The sequence below is a fragment of the Mobula hypostoma genome, chromosome 8 (genome assembly GCF_963921235.1).
Source record: "Mobula hypostoma chromosome 8, sMobHyp1.1, whole genome shotgun sequence".
Lineage (NCBI taxonomy): Eukaryota > Metazoa > Chordata > Chondrichthyes > Myliobatiformes > Myliobatidae > Mobula > Mobula hypostoma.
Window position 1 is genome coordinate 147,528,312 of NC_086104.1, and position 21,189 is coordinate 147,549,500.

At 42.8% G+C, this 21,189-nt stretch overlaps 1 long non-coding RNA gene across 7 annotated transcripts in view; it reads right to left on the reverse strand.

The window, feature by feature from the left end:
* Positions 1-14,201: 14,201 nt before the first annotated feature.
* Positions 14,202-21,189, reverse strand: part of LOC134351031 (uncharacterized) — a 120,026-nt gene continuing 113,038 nt past the window's right edge. For all 7 annotated transcript variants that reach the window (XR_010019054.1, XR_010019055.1, XR_010019056.1 and 4 more), the window contains 2 exons: positions 17,927-18,605; positions 14,202-17,540 (listed from right to left, as the gene is read on the reverse strand). This is a non-coding gene — a long non-coding RNA (uncharacterized LOC134351031). The remainder of the gene's footprint in view (positions 17,541-17,926; positions 18,606-21,189) is intronic.

Genomic DNA, 21,189 nt, shown 5'->3' on the forward strand with positions numbered 1-21,189 from the left:
AGAAATGCAAAATACTGGTCAGGCAGCAGAGAGAGAAACAGAATTAATGTTTCTGGTCTGAGACCTCGTGCACTTTTTGATGAGGAGTCCATGTCAGAATTAGAGAAGAAGAGTGATAGTACAGATTTTCAAGATGCAGAGGAAGGGGTGCAGACGACAAAGAGAAGGTCTGTGAAGTGGTGAAGGAAAGGAGATTCTTTTTTAATTGATTCATTTTCCAGAATCTTATCATCACCAATAGGATATTGAATTGAATTGAATTGACTTTATTATTTACATCCTTCATATACATGAGTAAAAATCTTTATATCATGTCTCCATCTAACTGTGCAATGTGCAATTTATAGTAATTTATAATAAATAGTATGTACAGCAGGACAATCAATATAACATAGAAATACAATTGTGTCAGCATGAATTAATCAGTCTGATGGCCTGGTGGAAGAAGCTAGCCCAGAGCCTGTTGGTCCTGGCTTTTATGCTGCAGTACCGTTTCCCGGATAATAGCAGCTGGAACAGTTTGTGGTTGGGGTGACTCGGGTCCCCAATGATCCTTCGGGCCCTTTTTACACACCTGCCTTTGTAAATGTCCGGAATAGTGGGAAGTTCACGTCTGTCCACACCACTTTCTGCAGAGTCCTGCGATTGAGGGAAGTACAGTTCCCAAAGCAGGCAGTTTTGTATATTGTTTGTTACTCATCCGTAATAAGGCACCCAGGTGGGCTGGGTCATCTCTGCCCATGCACAAAGCTGACCAGTTGCACAAATTCCCCTGCCAATACCCCAGTCAAGCCCCATGAGTCATGTCTGCCAGGACTCCTTTTGAATGGTTGCAATGAGGGAGCTTGTACCTCCCTCAGTTGTCCATTCACCATAGTGAGGGGTTCAGGGTCAGATTAGGTGAATGCCTATCCTTCTGTCTGTCTCTCTCTATGTTTCTACCTGTCTGTCTCTTTCCTTCTCACTCTTTACATCTCTCCTTCACTCTTTCTCTCTCACTATTCTGTGTTTTTTTTACTCTTCCACCCCACATCCCTGTTTATGTATTTCAGACCCCATTCTCTGTCTCCTCTCTCTTTTTCTGTCTTTTTTATTCAGACTCTCTCCAGCGATCCATCTACCTCTCAATCTTTCCCTTTCTCTCTCTCTGTATGTCTCTCAATCTTTCTGTCTCTATATCTCCCTCTGTCAGTCTTTCAGTCTCTCTCTCTCTCTTTCTTTCCCTCTTTTCCTCTCAGACCAATGACTGTATTTGATGACTGTTAACTGTTCTCCTGTCAGTACCTCCAGTTGAACTCTGCCTTTTTGTGTGTTTCCCCCAGCTGTACTACCTGGTTCTGTACTACCATGTGCTTCTGTCTGCGTTCCTGCTCTACTCCGGCCCCTGTATTACTGAGCACTCCGTCTCTCATCTGTTCCTCATTATTCTCTGTGTTGCTGCTACCTGTGTCTCATTGTGCTCCACCTATCATCTGCCTCTCTGTTTATTGCTCAGTGTATTTCAGTCCTGTGTTGCCAGATTGGGCCAGTGAATTTTCCTGAGCCTTTCCAGCATTTGTATGTATCTGTACTCTGTCTGTCTGAATACTGACTCTGCCTGTTTCCAGATTCTGGTTTTGGGATTTCTCTGGATGTTTTGATCTATTCCTGAACTTTGACACCGACTTTGTGTGCACCTCGGGATTTGTTACTCAATTAATATCACTGTGTGCACAGTACTGGGTCTGCGATTGGATCCCTGCTCCAGCGCCCCGACATCTCCCAAATGACCCTACAAGGTACTCAGATCAGAGTAGGTAATTGGGCTGGAATGACCATGTCCACTCTCCCCACACAATGCAGGTAGACAGTTTCTCACCCGCCTCTTACAAACAACTAGGAATATAAGTGCTAGCCTTACTTGTGATATCCACAGTACAAAAATGAGCAGGTGAAAGTTGTGTGATGAATGTCAATTGAGATGCTAAAAGATTTTTTTAATTGACCTGTGGCGGCTTTGAATGGAAAAAAAATTATCAACATTTATCAAGTAACTGAAATTAATGTCGAAGTCACTGTTATCAGACCCTGGCATAGATCTCTTGCAGGATAAAGTGGATTCTTGACTGCACAATCTTCAACTTTACTATTTGCCTGTACTGCATTTTCTTAGTAGCTTTTACATTTTATTTAACATGATTATTTCTTTACCTTGTTCTACCTCAATGCACTGTGTCATGATTTGATCTGTATGAATATAATGTAAGACAAACTTTTCACTGTATCTCCATACATGTGACATAATAAACCAATTCCAATCACCAATTTTGCTTTTAAATCCAAGTGTTTAGACCAGATGTTCCCAGCCTTTTTTATGCCATGGACCTCTACCATTAACCCAGGTCCATGAACCCTAGGTTGGGAACCCCTCGTTGAGACAAATTCATTGACTGGAGTATCTCTGGAACCTTCACTGTAAAATCTGAAGCTGCAAGACAAAGATCCGGGCTGAGGATATTTAAAAATAAACTCTTTATCTTACACATTTGTTTCAATAGATGTGAAAGCACAGAAAAACATCTGGAGAAATTTCTGAAACGCCAGTTCGCTGCTGTTGTTACTGCGCGATCGGGAATCTTTCGGAGGGAAGGCCTCAAAATCCCTGGCTTTGCCTGCTGTTGGCAACCAAGATTGAGGTCGAATCTTTCGGATAGAGATGGCGCTCAGTACTTGGTGTCGGAGAGCTGATCGGAGGCTCGAAGTTTTCGGATGACTCAGAGTCGGACCGTGATCAGGTATGGCAGGGAGAGTTTTTCTTCCTTCTCCCGTCTGCGTGAGATGTGGGACATTTGAGAGACTTTGAAATTTTTACTGTGCTCATGGACTTCTTCATCAAGTTATGGCATTGTTGCACTATTGTAACTATATGTTATAATTATGTTGGTTTTGTTAGTTTTTTCAGTCTTGGTCTGTCCAGTGTTTTGTGATATCACACCAGAGGAAATATTGTATCATTTCTTAATGCATGAATTCCTAAATGACAATAAAAGAGGACTGCGTGTCTTCATAATCTAAAATCTAATCTAATCACTTTCTGATTAATCTTGGTGCAGTGAAAATGATAAACAATTACTAATACCAAGTCAAATGGAAACCAAATGAAGCCTTCCCACAATAACCCATTCAATGGATACACTGAAATGTTCAGCAGGTCTGGCAGCATCCGTGGAACACTGAAAAAAGGAGTTAATGCCATTTTCTGTTTTACCTCAGATTTCAAGCATATGCAGTGTTTTATTTTCATTTCGGAAACCACTTCAATTTCCAGAACATATGGTTTATTTCCAGGAATGTTGCTCATCAACCTCAAACAGCATGATTATATTGTAGTTTAAAACCTCAACATCTATTACTTTGAGCTGAATTTATATTTCAAAGGTATTATTGTCTAAATAAATGAGATTAGTTTTGTGATCGAGTACAGGCATTTCTGTGTAGCTGTGAGTCGATTTAAACCAATACCCCAATGGAAATGCACTGAAAATGAACAGCCTATTTTGAGTAAGATACTGAATAGAAACAGACAGTAAGGCAACTAAAATCTAATTACTTTTCATTCTGTATTCAGCTCAGTTTAAAGTGAAAATCCATAGAGTGCATTTAAGCTAACATTTGAAGATAAGTAATTGTGTCAAACTGCTGCCATAGTACAGTTTAAATAAACAAAATAGCTGTGGTGAATTGGAGCACAGTTTGAACAAACAGTGAAGTCCAGACTGAATATGCTTGTTGGAAAAGATGTCCACACAAAGCAATAGGTGGAACAACTCTGTGTTGATTCCTCTGGAATGTTGGAAGCTGAGGAAGACCTGTGGCATGGTGGTTGCCCATCATGCCAAATGTTGGCGGAACCTGTGCTTCTTCTTCTTGGGCCCTTAGCTCTCAGTGGAGCCTAGGCCATTAAAGACCGCCTGTCTCCGTCGTACTCTGTTTTGAGCCCGTTTCTCGAGCATGGACCAGGAGTGTCCCCATCATCATGTGCTTACTCGATGATGAGCCAAAGTCAATGGTACGGTTGGAGTTCATCAATGTCTCTGTAATCCATTGTATTCACCGTACAGGGGATTGGCCTACACACCTTCACCAGAGCCCTGCTGGCCGGCCTTACCCATTTCCACCTCTCATGACAAGGATGTAGGGTTGGACTTTGAGAGGTACAGGACTTGTGTGAGAGAGATTTTAAAGCGGAAAATCCATTGCACTGGGGCAGTTCTGCTCTCTTAACCTCAGAAGTCCAAGGCCAGTGGTATGAACATACATCACAAACTGGGGTCTTCGTTGGTTGCAGTGGATGACCATATCATCTTCTGTGCCTTGTCACACCTTTCACTTGCCACAGAGCATTGCAGTAAACCTTTCTGGTTGTTGGATCTCTCTGTAGACGGGTTCTTCAATGGGGTGTATGGGGTGCACAGAGAGGGGTAGCACTTCTGGTGAATGGGGCTTGTTGTGTCCATTGTGGGGCCCACACAGCTCTCACCTGCGGCTCCAAGTAGCTTTTTGCACATAACAGCAGCCACACCCCGCTACACCACCTCGACAGGCAGGCTAAGGCAGGTGAAGGTAGCAGGCGGCCTCGTACCCCAGTGAGTTAGGGACATGTCTATCCCAGCATACGAAGTCAGCGCCAGCAGACTGGGTGGATGAGGAAGACCTGTAGAAGATTATTTAAAAGTATATTTTGTAACTACATGAGAGGGTGCAGAAGAGGCTCACCAGGATGCTGCCTGGATTAAAGAGCATGAACTAAGGAAAAGTTGGATCATTTTCTATAGCATCAGAGGCTGAGAGCAGACCTGATAGAAGTTTATAAAGTATGAAAGGCATAGATAAGGTAGGTGGTCGAAAACTTTATGCCTCAAATTCATAATAACACACGCTTAAAGTAAGAGGGGGAAAGTTTAAAGGAGAAGGCAGGGAATACTAGAGGACATGTAGTTAAAATGAGAGGGGAAAGCCTAAAGGAAAATTATGGGGCAATTTTTTTTAACACAGGGAGTGGTAGTTGCTCAGAGCTGGTAACCTTGACAGAGGAAGCAGATGTGATGTTGCTATTTAAAAATATTTTAGATAGGTGTGTGAATGTGCAGATAATGGAGGGATATGGATCGTATGCAGGCAAATGAGATCGAGTTTAACTTGGCAATGTGTTCAGCGATGACGTTGCGGGCCAAAGTTAACAGTGGATAGTATTATCTCCAAGGCAGGAGGTTCATGGTTCTAATCCCAGCACAGATACGTGAGCATAGGAACCTGAGATGCATGCTCCAGTGCAGTACCAAGGGGTACTGCATTGTTGGTGGTGCAAGCTTTAGAGTGAGAAGATACACTCTGTGGCCACTTTATTGGGCACTTTATTTGTTGGCCTCTGACCGCTCTCATTAACAAGCCATTTTTTACACACAGAACCGCTGCTCACTGGATGCTTATTGTTTGTAACACCATTTTCTGTCATCTCTAGAGACTATTGTGTGTGAAAATTCTGGGGGGGTGGGGGTCAGCACTTTCTAAAATACTGAAACCACCCCATCTGGCACCAATAATTATTCCACAGACAAAGTCACTTAGATCATATTTCTTCCTGATGTTTGGTCTGAACGATAATTGAACATCTTGACCATGACTCTGTGCTTTCATGAATTGATCTGCTGCCACATGATTGGCTGATAAGATATTTTCATTAATGAGATGTACGGGTGTTCCTAATAAAATGGCCACTGAGTATAAACCAATGCAAGGCTGATAGCAGCATCATTGACTCTCTGTGGTCCTCTAAATTAATACACCATGCCTCAGCTGCATCAATACCAGTCCCACCAGGAATTTGAGATGGACAACAAATTTGGCCTCACCAGTGATTTCCATGCCTCATAGAGGAATAAAAATCACAGAAAAAATATAAAACATGTCATCAGTCAAAGTCCTTTAAGAGTGAATAAGAGACCTGAGAAAACTTAAACCAATAGCATTTGAAACACTCTGGTTCTCCCCGGGCTTCATCAAATTATGGCCCCACTCTGGGTCGAGTCCTACAACCTCTTCTCTCTGGCGTCTTCTCCTTTCATCTCCCACTGAACAAAAGACCCAGCTCACACCGGTGTCAAGCACACAGCACAAAAAACACATTCCCTTCATTGGTCTCCCTTCCAAAGCACCCGTTATCTCTAACCATAACCCAAACACTGCTTCTACAGAAAGACCATTACGTTAGCAGTGAACTTTTCCCAGGGTGTTACACATTAAAATCAGATAGTTCACAAATCAGCATCCAGAGATGGAGGAAGGCCAATGTTAGTGATGAATTTCATTTCCCGTGAAGATTGGCCAGCTTTCTCCTTTGCCTGATACATCATTTTCTGCCCCTTATTCAAGTATCACTGTCTTCCTATCCATTGCCTCATTCCTCAATGATTGTGGGCTTTATTAAGTAAGTAGCAGCCTCACTTGGCCCAAGGTTAAGGCTATATTTGCCCATTCAACTAGAATGGCACTTTCTTCCTCTGCCTAGCAATTTGAAAGTTAACCCAATCCTATATTGGGTTCATGCAAGGAAGTTCTTAAAGAGCAATGAATTCCTTGTTCGGGAAAGTAAAAAAGCTACATATCCTCATTAGAGTAAACACACTCTATTAGAGAAGGCACAAGAGATTCGGCAGATGTTGGAAATCTTGAGCAACACACACAAAATGCTGCAGGCACTCAGCAGGTCAGGCAGCATCGATGGAGGGAAAAATCTTGCATCACTTCAGACCAAGATGCTTCAGCAAGACTGTGGCTGACATCCGAATCCTGATAAAGGGTCTCGACATGCAACACCAATGGGTTTATTTCCCTTCATGGGTGCTGCCTGATCTGTTGAGTTCCACCAGCATTTTGTGTGTGTTGCTCTCCATTAGAGTAGGATGTTGAAGCATTCAGATGGAATAGGCCCTTGAATAGATCACAACCCTCATCAACCAATCTATCCAATAACTAACTATGTCTTGGAGGAACTTCCCCCTAACCCCTGACCCCTAAACCCTGCCCTGAACCTAAACAATCCAGTGTGTCATTTCCACTCGTTTGCCAATCAGTTAGAATTCATTGAGGGAGCATTAAATGGATTATAAGTTTGCAATTTAATTAATCCTTCACTCAAACTGTAAGAGCAAAGATAGTTAACATTTTTCTTACAGAGTGTAATCAGTGTATCATAATTGATATAATGAAAAAATATACATATTTAAAGATTTGGATAATTAGATGTAAATCTGCAGATAACGTCTTTGTTATCTTGTTCTCTTTAAGCTTCTGTCCACATCTCAGATATACATCCAACATTTGAAACTGACATGATTGGAAAAGTGCAAGTGTAGCAAAATATTGCTGGAAATTCAGACAGCATCTGTGAAGGAAAAAGGGTTAGCATCTTAGGTCAATAATCCACCAAACTTGCTTACTTACTGCCCACCACGCGGTTGACGTTTAGGGCAGCAATGAAGGTCCTCCATCTTTGCGGTGCTCAGGGCTTCCTTTATCATGCCAGGAACTTCCTCTGGGTTTTCACCACTGTCAGCCATGCAAGTCCCAGGTGGAGACTCAGGAATACCATTGCACTCAGCTGTAGAAGGATCCAGTATTGCTGTTTCGGTAACAGGTCTGCTGACCAGTCAGGGTTGTTAGTCCTGAGCTGAACCCCCAAACCTGGAGGACCTTTAGACTACTCTGGGTCTGGCCTCTACCTTTTGACCAGTTTGGCATGGGTGACCCTACCAAGAATCAAAGCATAAAGCCTTGACTTCAGCCAGGCATCACTAAGGCACATAAGCCTCCAAACCACAGCATGACTGTGGTACTCTTGAAGGTTTAGCAAAGCTCAACCGTTTAATTTGCAAAGAAGATATTGCATCTGGCGAATTTTTCTGGAAGGTCCACAGAAGACAAGAATAAGGCATAAAACTTGGTGATTATAACTGGTTATTAAGTGTTACAAGAATGAACAAAGAAAAGAAGGAAAATAGGCTATGGTTATCTCCCACTCCGATTAGAGATGAACAAAATTCTGGGGATAATAAGTAAACTATAAAATAACCAAATACAAGTGGTGTGATATATGCTGCAGTAAAACTGACAATCAACTGTACAACAATTACTGCAAAACTTACTGAACAGAACAATCACACAAACATAGACGAGTAGATAAAAATTTTAAACAAACATGGAAGAGTTAAATAACAAGGAAAACACTAGAAAAGTAAAAATTTTACACTCTAAATCAGCAAAAGACCGTAAAACCATAAGATATAGGAGCGGAAGTAGGCCACTTGGCCCATCTGCTCTGCAATTCAACCATGGGCTGATCCAATTCTTCCACTTATCCCCACTCCCCTGCCTTTACCCCATACCCTTTGGTGCCCTCTCAAATCAACAACCTATTTATCTCTGCCTTAAATACACCCAATGACTTGACCTCCACAGCCGCTGTGGCAACAAATTCCACAGATTTACTTCCCTGACTAAAGTAATGTCTCTGCTTCTCAGTTCTAAAAGGACGTCCTTCAATCCTGAAGTCTTGTCCTGGGATACCCTAACATGGGAAATAACTTTGCCATATCTAATCTGTTCAGGTATTTTAACATTCAGAATGTTTCTATGAGATCCCCCCTCATTCTCCTGAACTACAGGAAATACAGCCCAAGAGCTGCCAGATGTTCCTCATACAGTAACCCTTTCATTCCTGGAATCATTCTCGTGAATCTTCTCTGAACCCTCTCCAATGTCTGTATATCCTTTCTAAAATAAGGAGCCCAAAATTGCACACAATACTCCAAGTGTGATCTCATGAGCGCCTTATAGAGCCTCAAGATCACATCCCTGCTCTTATATTCTATACCTCTAGAAACGAATGCCAACATTGCATTCACCTTCTTCACAACCGACTCAACCTGCAGGTTAACCTTTAGGGTATCTTGCACAAGGACACCCAACTCCCTTTGCACCTCTGCATTTTGAATTCTTTCCCTATCTAAATAATAGTCTGCCCACTTATTTCTTCCACCAAAGTGCATGACCATACACTTTCCAACATTGTATTTCATTTGGCGTCCTGACGAAGGTTCTCGGCCCGAAACATCGGCTATACCTCTTCCTATAGATGCTGCTTGGCCTGCTGCGTTCACCAGCATTTTTTGTGTGTGTTGCTTGGATTTTCAGCATCTGCAGATTTCCTCGTGTTTGTATTTCATTTGCCACTTCTTTGCCCATTCCCCTAAACTATCTAAGTCTCTCTATTTCCTCAACACTACTTGCTCCTCCGCCTATATTTGTATCATCAGCAAATTTAGTCACAAATCCATTCGTACTATAGTCTAGATTATTGACATACATCGTAAAAAGCAGCGGTCCCAACACCAACCCCTGTGGAGCTCCACTAGTAACCAGCAGCCAGCCAGAATAGTATCCCTTTATTCCCACTATCTGTTTTCTGCCGACCAGCCAATGCTCCACCCACACTAGTAACTCCCCTGTAATTCCATGAGCTCTTATCTTGCTAGGCATCCTCATGTGCGGCACCTTGTCAATGGCCTTCTGAAAATCTAAGTACACCATGCCTACTGCATCTCTTTTGTCTACCTTTTTGTAATTTCCTCAAAGAATTGCAGTAGGTTTGTCAGGCAGGATTTTCCTTTCTGGAAACCATGCTGGCTTTGGCCTATCTTGTCATGTGCCTCCAGGTACTCCGTAATCTCTTCCCTAACAATCGATTCCAACAACTTCCCAACCACTGATGTCAGGCCAAAAGGTCTATAGTTTCCTTCCTGCTGCCTCCCACACTTCTTAAATAGCGGAGTAACATTTGCAAAAGGGAAGGTGCAGAGGGAACAGAGTGGATGTTCTTGTACAGGATCCTTGTGCAACTGGATCCTGGATTTCCTGACTTCCAGAACCCAATCAGTTCAGATTGGCAACAACAGATCCTCCATGATATCCATCAACACAGGGGCTATGTGCATAACCCCTGCTCTACTTTACACCTAGACCTGTGTGGCTTAGCACAACTCCAATCAATGGTTGTGAGAATCAGCATACAGGGGGGAGATTTGAAAATTTAGCTGAGTGGTGTCATGACAACAACCTCTCACTCAATGTCAGCAAGACCAAGGAACTAACTGTAGGCTTCAGGAGAGGGAAACCAAAGGTCCATCAGCCAGTCCTCATCAAAGGATCGGAGGTGGAGAGGGTTAGCAACTTTAAATTCCCTGCTGTTTCTAGTTTGCAGGATCTGTCCTGGACCCAGCACGTAACTGCAATTGTAAAGAAAGCATCTCTGAGCCTCTACTTCCTTAGGAGTTTGCAGAGATTCAGCATGAGAGCTAAAACTTTGACAAACTTCTATACATGGGTAGTGGAGAAATTATTGACTGACTGCATCATGGCCTGGTATGGCAATACCAATGCCTTTGAACGGAAAATCCTACGAGAAGTAGTGGATTCATAATGGAGAGAACCTTCCCCATTCAGGACATCTAAATGAAATGCTATCGTAGGGAAGCAGCATCCATCATCAGAGATCCTACCCCTGCCCCCCCCCCACCCAGGCCATGCTCTCTTCTCGTTGCTGCCATCATGTAGAAGATATAAAAGCCTCAGGTACGTGAGCACCACCAGGTTCAAGAACAGTTGCTACCCCTCAGCCATCAGACTCTCGAATAAAAGGGGATAAGTAAATTCACTTGTCCCATCATTGAAATGTTCCCACAACCAATGGTCTCACTTTAAGGACTCTTTATCTCAGTATCTTGTGTTCTCGTTATTTATAGCTAATTATTTATACGAGGGGTGATTGATAAGTTTGTGGGCTAAGGTAGAAGGAGTCAATTTTAGAAAACCTAGCACATTTATTTTTCAGCATAGTCCCCTCCTACATTTACACACTTAGTCCAGCGGTCGTGGAGCATACGGATCCCTTCTTTGTAGAAGTTGGCGTTTTGGACCTCCAGAAAGTGGACCACAGCAGGGGTGATTGATAAGTTTGTGGCCTAACGTAGGAGGACATGAGTTATACAGCTCTCGTTACATGCACGTGCAGTTCAACTCTTTGAGTGAATATGCAGAAAGTTTGAAGTTAATAACTCATCTCCTTCTACCTTAGGCCACGAACATCAATCACCCCTGCTGTGGACCACTTTCTGGAGGTCCAAGATCCGTATGCTCCACGACCGCTGGACTAAGTGTGTAAGTGTTGGAGGGGATTATGTTGAAAAATAAATGTGCTAGGTTTTCTAAAATTGACTCCTTCTACCTTAGGCCACGAACTTATCAATCACCCCCTGTATTTGCATTTGCACATTTTGTTGTCTTCTGGTTGATCTTTCATTGATCCTGTTGAGGCAATAATTCTATCGATGTGCTGAGTATGCCCACAGAGAAGAGAATCTCAGGGTTGTATATGATGACATATGTGTACTTTGATAATAGAATTTACTTTGACTTTTGACTTTGAGATAGGTGCTAGATTAGATAGTCATAGTCATAGTCATACTTTATTGATCCCAGGGGGAAATTGGTTTTCGTTACAGTTGCACCATAAATAATAAATAGTCATAGAACCATAAATAGTTAAATAGTAATATGTAAATTATGCCAGTAAATTATGAAATAAGTCCAGGACCAGTCTATCGGCACAGGGTGTCTGACCCTCCAAGGGAGGAGTTGTAAAGTCTGATGGCCACAGGCAGGAATGACTTCCTATGACGCTCAGTGCTGCATCTCAGTGGAATGAGTCTCTGGATGAATGTACTCCTGTGCCCAACCAGTACATTATATAGTGGATGGGAGACATTGACCAAGATGGCATGCAACTTAGACAGCATCCTCTTTTCAGACACCACCGTCAGAGAGTCCAGTTCCATCCCCACAACATCACTGGCCTTACGAATGAGTTTGTTGATTCTGTTGGTGTCTGCTACCCTCAGCCTGCTGCCTCAGCACACAACAGCAAACATGATAGCACTGGCCACCACAGACTCGTAGAACATCCTCAGCATCGTCCGGCAGATGTTAAAGGACCTCAGTCTCCTCAGGAAGTAGAGACGGCTCTGACCCTTCTTGTAGACAGCCTCAGTGTTCTTAGACCAGTCCAGTTTATTGTCAATTCATATCCCCAGGTATTTGTAATCCTCCACCATGTCCACCCTGACCCCCTGGATGGAAACAGGGGTCACCGGTACCTTAGCTCTCCTCAGGTCTACCACCAGCTCCCTTGTCTTAGTCTAGATAGTGATGGTGGTACTAATTAAAAGAGGGTAGCATTGCCTTGTCAGTTACACCTGGTTTTTTTTCTGCAGAAGTAGAAAGAGATGAATAAGAACACAGGAGAGGGGAGATGAATAATACACTACACTTGCTGAAAATACAAAGCAACTGCAGTATATTGTAGGGAGAGAAAACATAAGTCAACATTACAGAATTTAATCGGAGCCGTTAGTTCAGATTGATTCTCAATGAAGAGAATATTGATAGCTTAGATCATGTGTGTTGATCAACATTATGGTTGAGGTTTGTGATGAGAAGTTCAAAAATTCAAAGTACAAAATAAATTCATTATCAAAGTACATATGTGTTACCATATACAAACCAGAGACTCATTTTCTTGCAGACATCCTCAATAAATCCATTAAATCAGTGAAAGATCTTGCCAACAGGGCAGACACCCAGTGTACAAAAGGCGGCAAACTGTGCATCTACAAAAAGAAAGATAAAAAGGAAATAATAATAATAATGATAAATAAGCAATAAATATTGAGAACGTGAGATGAAGAGTCCTTGTAAGTGAGTCTATAGGTTGTGGGAACATTTCAGTAATGGGGCAAGTGAAGTTGAGTGAAATTATCCCTTTTGGTTCAAGAGCCTGATGATTTGAGGGGTAATAACTGTTCCTGAACCTAGTGGTGTGAGTCCTGAGGCTCCTGTACCTTCTTGCTGATGGCAGAAGTGAGAAAAAAGCATGACCTGGGTTGAGGGCATCCCTGATAATGGATGCGACTTTGCTGTGACAACACTCCATGTAGATGTGCTCAGTGATGGGGAGGGTTTTAGCCATGATTAACTGGGCCGAATCCATTACATTTTTGTAGGCTTTTCCATTCGAGGGCCTTGGTGTTTCCATACCAGGCTGTGATGCAGCCAGTCAATATACTCTCCACTACACATCTATAGAAGTGTGTCAAAGTTTTCCAGGAAGGGAGGCAACTGGTCAGACTGCAGAAATCCAGGTGGATCCAGGAATTTCAGGATGGGAGAATCAGTCCATTGAATAGAATGAAGACTCCCAGTCAAAGATATGGGCACAGGAGATAAGGTGACAGGTGAAGGAAATCTACATTATGGTAAGGTCGATAGGGTTACCAAGCCAGATGGCACACGGCAAAAAGCTCTTCACTGCATGTCAGTGCAATAAACCAATTCCTCATTGAAGTTCTTTCCATCTCCACTGGTCCACCTCTCCTCGTGTCACTAACTAACACTGGCTCTTCTTAGTCAAGTCAAGTTTGTTGTCATTTAACTACATACATGTATATAACATGTATACATGCATGTATGTTGGCCGGCTGGTGGCATAGTGGCATCAGCCCTGGACTTCGGGGCGAGAGGCCCCGAGTTCGAATCCGGCCGGTTCCCTTGCATGCTCTCCACCTGTGCCTGGGTCGAGCGTCGAGCTAGCAACTTGACCTCATAAAAAGAAACCTGGAGAGGGATGGGCTCTGCCAGGTTTCAGATGCCCAAGACACGCCATACGATGAGCATACCAAAGCGATCGGTGCAAAAAGCTTGTCATGACGGCACCCCAACTACTCCATCAGGAGTTAACGGTGCACATACACACACACATACACACATACACACACACACACACACACACACACACACACACACACACACACACACACACACACACACACACACACACACACACACACACACACACACACACACCCATGTATAAAATGCATATAGAAAAGAAACAGCGTTTCTCTGAACCAGGGTGTAAAGCACAGTAGTACAAATAACACACATAATACACGATAACTTATGAAGTTAAGGATAAAATCTACAGATGAATCACACATAAATAACAAACTAAAGCGCGTAACTATTAAATATTGTAAGATACGGCACAAATTAACCAGTGACACATTGAATGTGATGCGGCGGGGAGTTCAGAAGCCTAATGGCCTGGGGGAAGAAACTACTTGTCATCCTCACCGTTCTTGGTTTTATACATCGGATTCTCATGCCTGATGGTAGAAAGTCAAAGAGGACACTGGATGGATGGGAGGGATCCTTAATAATACTGAGGGCCCTGTGTGCACGGTGCTCCTGATAAATGTTCCCGATGGATAGTAGGGAGACCCCTATGATCCTCTCAGCTGTTCTCGCAGTCCTTTGTAGGGACTTCAGGTCCAATGCTCGACTTCTCCAATACCAGATGGAGATGCAACTTGTCAGGACACTGTCAATGGTGCCCCAGTAAAATGCAGTTAAAATGATGGGGGAGCTTTACTTGCCTCAGTCTGCTTAGGAAGTGGAGGTGCTGCTGTGCCTTCTTGTTCATGGAGGTGATATTAAGGGACTAGGTAGGTTAGTCATGATGTGAAATCCCATGAACTTAGTGCACTTAATTCTGTCTACGGAGGAGCCATGTATTCCCGGGGGGGGCAGGGTCTGGAGATTGGGAGATGATATTAAAGTTATTTAGAGCAACACCACAATAACAGTCCATCCCGGCCCAGTGAGTCTGCACCACCCAATGTGACCAATTATTTTACTAACCTGTACTACTATGGAGTGTGGGAGGAAACCAGAGCACCTGGAGGAAACCCGGGCAGTAGCAGGGAAGACCGTACAAACTTCTTACAGACAATGGCAGGATTGAGTCCAGGCCATTGGTCCTGTATCAGTGTTACACTAACCATTATGCTATCGTGCTGCTCATGTTATCCAGAAAGTTCTTCGGGAAGTCAAGTATGAGGTATAAATCTCGTGGTTACAGCTGTTATACAATATGGTGGAAAAGTCTCAGGCACAAAGCTAGGGTGCCTAAGACTTTTGCAATGTACTGTAGTAATTTTATGCAGAATGAAGTGTAATAGCTACAGAGAAGGTGCAGTGCAGATAAACAAGAAGGTGCAAGATCAAAACAAGGTAGGATTTGAGGTTATTGTACTAGGGAACTTATTACAGAGGGGTAGAAACCGTCCGTGAGTCTGGTGGCACATGCTTTTGCCCGATGGAAGAGGGGGAAGAGGGAAACCAGAGGCCAATGAACCTACCAACCCAATCATCTTTGTGATACTGGAAGAAATGAGAAGCATAGATTGAGTCGGCAGCCAGAGACTTTTTCCCAGGGCAGAAATGGCTCATACAAGGGGCATATTTTTAAGGTGATTGGAACAAAGTATGAGGTGATGACAAACGTATCATTCTGTGCAAAAGTCTTAGTATAACTAAGGCTTTTGCACAGGACTGAAGTAATTTTATGTATTGCACTGTACTGCTGCCATAAAAAAAACACAAATATTAATGACGTATGTGAGTGATGATAAACCTGACTCTGATATGGGTCTCTATTGTAGACTGAGAATAGGAAGGGGAGAGGGAGAGGGGAATCATGGTTGGGAAAAGGGGAAGGGAGAGGGAAGCACCAGAGAGACATTCTGTAATGATCAATAAAGCAATTTTTTGCAATCAAATGACCATGACTGGTGTCTCAGGGCTGAGTGTAACTGTAATCCCCCCCAGTGGCCCGGCGCTCCTTCTCTGCCACCTGACCCACACCCCTCACATGGCGCACCACCCTTGCCATTCCCAACATCCCTTGCTCCAGCCAGATTTACAAACTCACTCTCCACTCCATGTTGACAAATACAATACTGTGCAAAAGTCTTAGGCACCCTAGATATAAATAGGTAGATAGATAGATTGATTGATAGATAGATATACTTTATTGAACCTGAGGGAAATCGGGTTTCGTTACAGCTGCACCAACCAAGAATAGAGCATAAATATAGCAATACAAAAACCACAAACAATCAAACAACAATATGCAAACTATGCCAGATGGAAATAAGTCCAGGACCAGCCTATTGGTTCAAGGTGTCTGACTCTCCACTGGAGGAGCTGAAAGTTCGATGGCCTAATATATATATATATATATATGCCTTAGATTTTGCACAGTGGTGTATTAGATGCACAGCAGTAAAGAACAGCAGCAGGTAACTAACTCTAACTTCAACCAACTCACTCTGGCAAAGAACCTGCCTTGTTGTCCCTCTTTATACTGAAAACTGCTTCAAGATGGACAGATGAGGGATTCGTCTCTGATAAGAGCAGCCTTGACACCGCATGGTCGGTCTTGATTCATGCTGCCTGCCATCTCAGGCTCACAGGCAAATAAACTACTGAAGAACAGAACTGGATATACTTCAAATTACTGAAGATCCACTGACCTTTTACAGACAAACAGGTGATTATACATATAAGCAAGCACAAAGGAAGTTAAACTACAAGAAAATAACAATTAAGACCCTATTCCAACACTTCCTGTGCCTCAATTTTAAACTCCATTACTCCCTGGTTACCTAACCAGCTCAACAACCAGGCATAAATTCTCGTGTTCCCTCAGTTTGGCATATATCCAGTTTGGCTTTGTTTGACGTTACCCTTGTTGGCTGAGACCGGTGTTCCCTCATTAAATCTTGTCTCTTCTCCAGGGACTTTTCCTTCTTTCGAACAGGCCCAGCTCTTGGCTGAGCTATTGGTGAGCTGAGCCAACATGTGGCTCAGTGTCAAATCTTGCTTAATAACTTGCCAGCCATGGCTTAGCACGTTTATCTTCCGGTCGTTCCTCCCCTTCCTCCTCCCCATCTCCTGTTTTTCATTCCCCATTCTGGCTCCCCTCTTACCTGGTCTCTTCTCCTCACCTGCTCACCTGACCATCATTTCCCTTTTTCTAATGGTCCAATCTCCCCTCCTATCAAATTCCTTCTTCTTCAGCCCTTTACCTTTCCCACCTATCCCCTCATAGCTCTTTACTTTGTCCTCCCCTTCCTGAACAACCTACTTTCCCCATCACCTGGCTTCACCTGTCTCCTGCCAGACTGCATTCCTTCCCCTCCTCTACTTTCTTCCCCCCTTCCTTTCCAGTCCTGACGAATAGCTGAAACATTGACTCTCTACTCTTTTCCATGCATACCGCTAAACCTGCTGAGTTCTTCTAGTATTTTGTATGAGTCACCCACCCATGGGATGTTTTAGAGCATAACAAGATGCTTTATAACTGCAAGGTATGTTGCATACGAGACATTGCAGGAAAAGAGCTGTAATTTAGTGAGCTAATGAGAAATGCCATGATTCCGAGGGTGGAGGAGCCAAGATGGTGCCAGAGGGCAACTTTTTCGAGCTCATCTGCGAAACAGCTTGATTTCCTCTCCTTTTTTTTTTATTAATTTTTTTATGCGTTTCTGCAATACAACAACAAAAAAAATCAACAAAATGGAGATTTATACAACGTGAAGCAAATGTACCCAATATATAATTCATAACAATAAGGAAAAAAGCATATAATTCATATAAAATTAGTGTCCTCCCCACCCTCCCACTATAAAACCCCAGGCCAACTGTTTCTATGTATAAAAGAAAAATTAATCAGAGCATTCAACCCCACAGAGCTGTAATTATATATTGAAAAAAGAAAATATAATGCCAACTACCAAAACTATAATGTAATTCATGACAAGAAACCGTAAAACTTACAGGAAAAAAAGCTGAAAGTAAGGGATTGTAGTACAAAAAAAAAGGATAAACTTAATCTAAAGAGGAGTTCCTCTCTTTAATGTCAGTTTTTTACCTTTTCAAGGTGGCTGGGTCATGTCAGAGTCTGTGATCTACAGCTGCACTCAAACTGCAGTTCTTCACAATGGTGGGTTCTTACTCCCAGAGCTCGCTGATCGGCCAGATTTTCAATATCTCAAGTTACAGCTTGGAAGATGTATGTCTTCAGAGTGAAGCCTCGGCCGGCCCCTGTGGACCCGATTCCTCGCCAGTGTTGCCAACTGAGGCGTTGCAGGGGACTGGAACATCGACACAGCAGTTATGGCTGTTGGAGGCTTCTTCACATGTATGATTTCTCTCTCTCTCTATGGGGGGAGGGGAAGAGTCGGGCAAGCTTGTATAAGCATCACTCGAGACTATAACATCAAAACAGCGATCTGTCCGTCTCCCCTCTTGCTGTGGAATGGGTGACACCTCTTTGTCCCTTGTTAGTGAGAGAGAGAGAGAGAGAGCCTGTGGCATGTCGAACTGTTGTATGAAGAATGGTTCTTGTTGGACAGCAGATCATGGTCTCTCTTTGGGGGCTTTGCTATTGCTTGGTGGGAGGCGGACGCTGATGCTTTCTGCTGGAATAACTGTGGGGTTGGGTAAGGGTTGACACTTTGCTGGTGCTTGTGTGTGGGAGGGGGAGGGGGCTTTAGGGTTCTAATGTTTTTCTGTCATTCTTCAGTGTTTTACTTCTGTTCCATGGATGTCTGTGAAGAGTAAGAATTTCAGGTTGTAGACTTTATACAATCTCTGATATTAAATTGAACCATTTAACCATTGAACCATAAAAGGCCATGTTTTATGCCAATTTTTGTTTAAGTATTTGTTCCATTCATAATCTTGACACCAGGGCAACATAGTTCAATGGTTAGTGAAGTTGCTGTATCAGAGCTTCAGCGAGCCAAGTGAAATCTTGCCAGACTGTGGTTTTTCCATTCTCCCTAATGTTTTGGCTTTCCTCCCACATCCCAAAAACATGTGCATTGATAGGCCAATTTGCCACTGTATGTTGCCCTTTTTTGTTCAGGTGAATTGTTAGGGAAATAAATTTCGGGGATGTGGGGAAAGTTAAAAATGAGATTAGTGTAAATCAATATTTGATGTTCAGTGTAGACTTGATGGTCTGAACAGTCTGTTGAAATATGATCCTACAATTTATTTATGCAATACCCTACAGTAATCATTAAAATTTTTAATTATACGTAGTAATAGATTGGAATCAGATGGAACAAATTAAGAAGGTTCATCCATTCAACATTGTTCCGTGTGTGGCCAGCCCTGATAATCACATTAACTCATTTCTCTTTAATTCCAATCCCCAAGACTGGGTTAAATGGAGAAGGAAGCAGGCAGGAAAAATCATTGCACGCACCATTCATCCTGCAAACTGCCTTTTCCAAAAGCTTCCTTCTGGAAATCACTTTAGGGCCATTAAGACAAAAACTTTGCGCCGTCTTAAAAGTACCCTCCCCCCACCCCCCGGCCATTAATCTGATCAATTATTCTAGTTAGTACCCCACATCCCCCACCACCCCACTCCTCAATCTATTACCTCAGTCACTGCATGGTAAACACTTTAAACCACTTTTTATAATGGCTGTCCTGAAGAAGGGTGTTGGCCAGAAACATGGACTGTTCACTCACTTCCATGGATGCTGCCTGACCTGTTGAGTTTGGGTGTGTTGCCTTGGATTTCCAGCATCTGTGCACCTTCTCCTATCCACTGTTCATAATGCTGTTTACATCACAAACGCGTGCTGATACTTATGTTATTATGCACATCTTATTCCTAATCCATACCTCTAACTTATTTTATGCAACTCTTGAATGCTGTTCTTTGTGTTGCATGGCGCGTCAACATACCACAGCAATTTCCTAATACGTGTAAATGTATATAGCAAATAACGTTCATCCTTGATCCTTGCAAGGCTTGTTACGATCCAACAGTTCAAACACCAGGCAGCGCAGAGGTTTGCTTTGTCAAACACTGATGCTGAACTGCTTTTGGAGTTTTGATAATCAGTCTAGTGCGGCACCACTGAAAATACAAAAGCCACAGAGCCCAGAAATATTGAGGTACGCAGTTCTCCAAACTCTGCACTCAAATCAGAGACGCAACTCTGACTATCCTTAAATAGTCACTTCCTAATTAGTGAGTACAGAATCCTGAAGTCCCATAGCAGCAGCTTCAGAAACAGCGACTTCCCTTCAATCATTCAGTTCTGAACCATATAACCATATAACAATTACAGCACGGAAACAGGTCATCTCGGCTCTTCTAGTCTGTGCCGAACTCTTACTCCCACCGACCTGCACTCAGCCCATAACCCTCCATTCCTTTCCTGTCCATATATCTATCCAATTTAACTTTAAATGACAACATCGAACCTGCCTCAACCACTTTTGCTGGAAGCTCGTTCCACACAGCTACCACTCTCTGAGTAAAGAAGTTCCCTCTCATGTTACCCCTAAACTTTTGCCCTTTAACTCTCAACTCATGTCCTCTTGTATGAATCTCCCCCACTCTCAATGGAAAAAGCCTATCCATATCAACTCTATCAATCCCCCTCATAATTCTAAACATCTCTATCAAGTCCCCCCTCAACCTCCTGCACTCCAAAGACTAAAGACCTAACTTGTTCAACCTTTCTCTGTAACTTAGGAGATGAAACCTAGGCAACATTTTAGTAAATCTCCTCTGTACTCTCTCAATTTTACTGACATCTTTCCCATAATTCGGTGACCAGAACTGTACACAATAATTCTTCAACCAACCCAAATAAAAACTAATCACTACAGTTAGCAACACTATGACTACTTTGATCTCTTTCCTCTACAATGTTCTATTGATGCCCTTTCTTGCAAATGTTACGTATCCCGTAAATGGGTTGCCAAACCAGCAGAAATGGACCACTCCATTGGAGTCTGGATTACTAGAACTAAGCAAGTTTTATTAAAGAAACAAGCAACACAGTACTCTAATCAAAAGGATAATAAATGCAACAGTTCAGCAATGATAAACACACATGTACACAGAATTAGGATAACAGGATCAATCAAGCTCTATCGTTGTCTAGGGGTAAATGACCAGTTTCAAAGTGACGCAAAGTTCAGTTCAATTTAGTTCAGTTCAGTTCGCAGTAATCGCTGCTGTGGGAGATGGACAGTGTGGGGGAAGGAGAGAGAGAGCAAAACGAATGAATATTCAAACGGCTTCCACACAGACCTTCGACATTCTTCTCAGTCAGTTTTCGTGCAAGCCCTTTGTGATGTCATCTGAGGTCACCGACC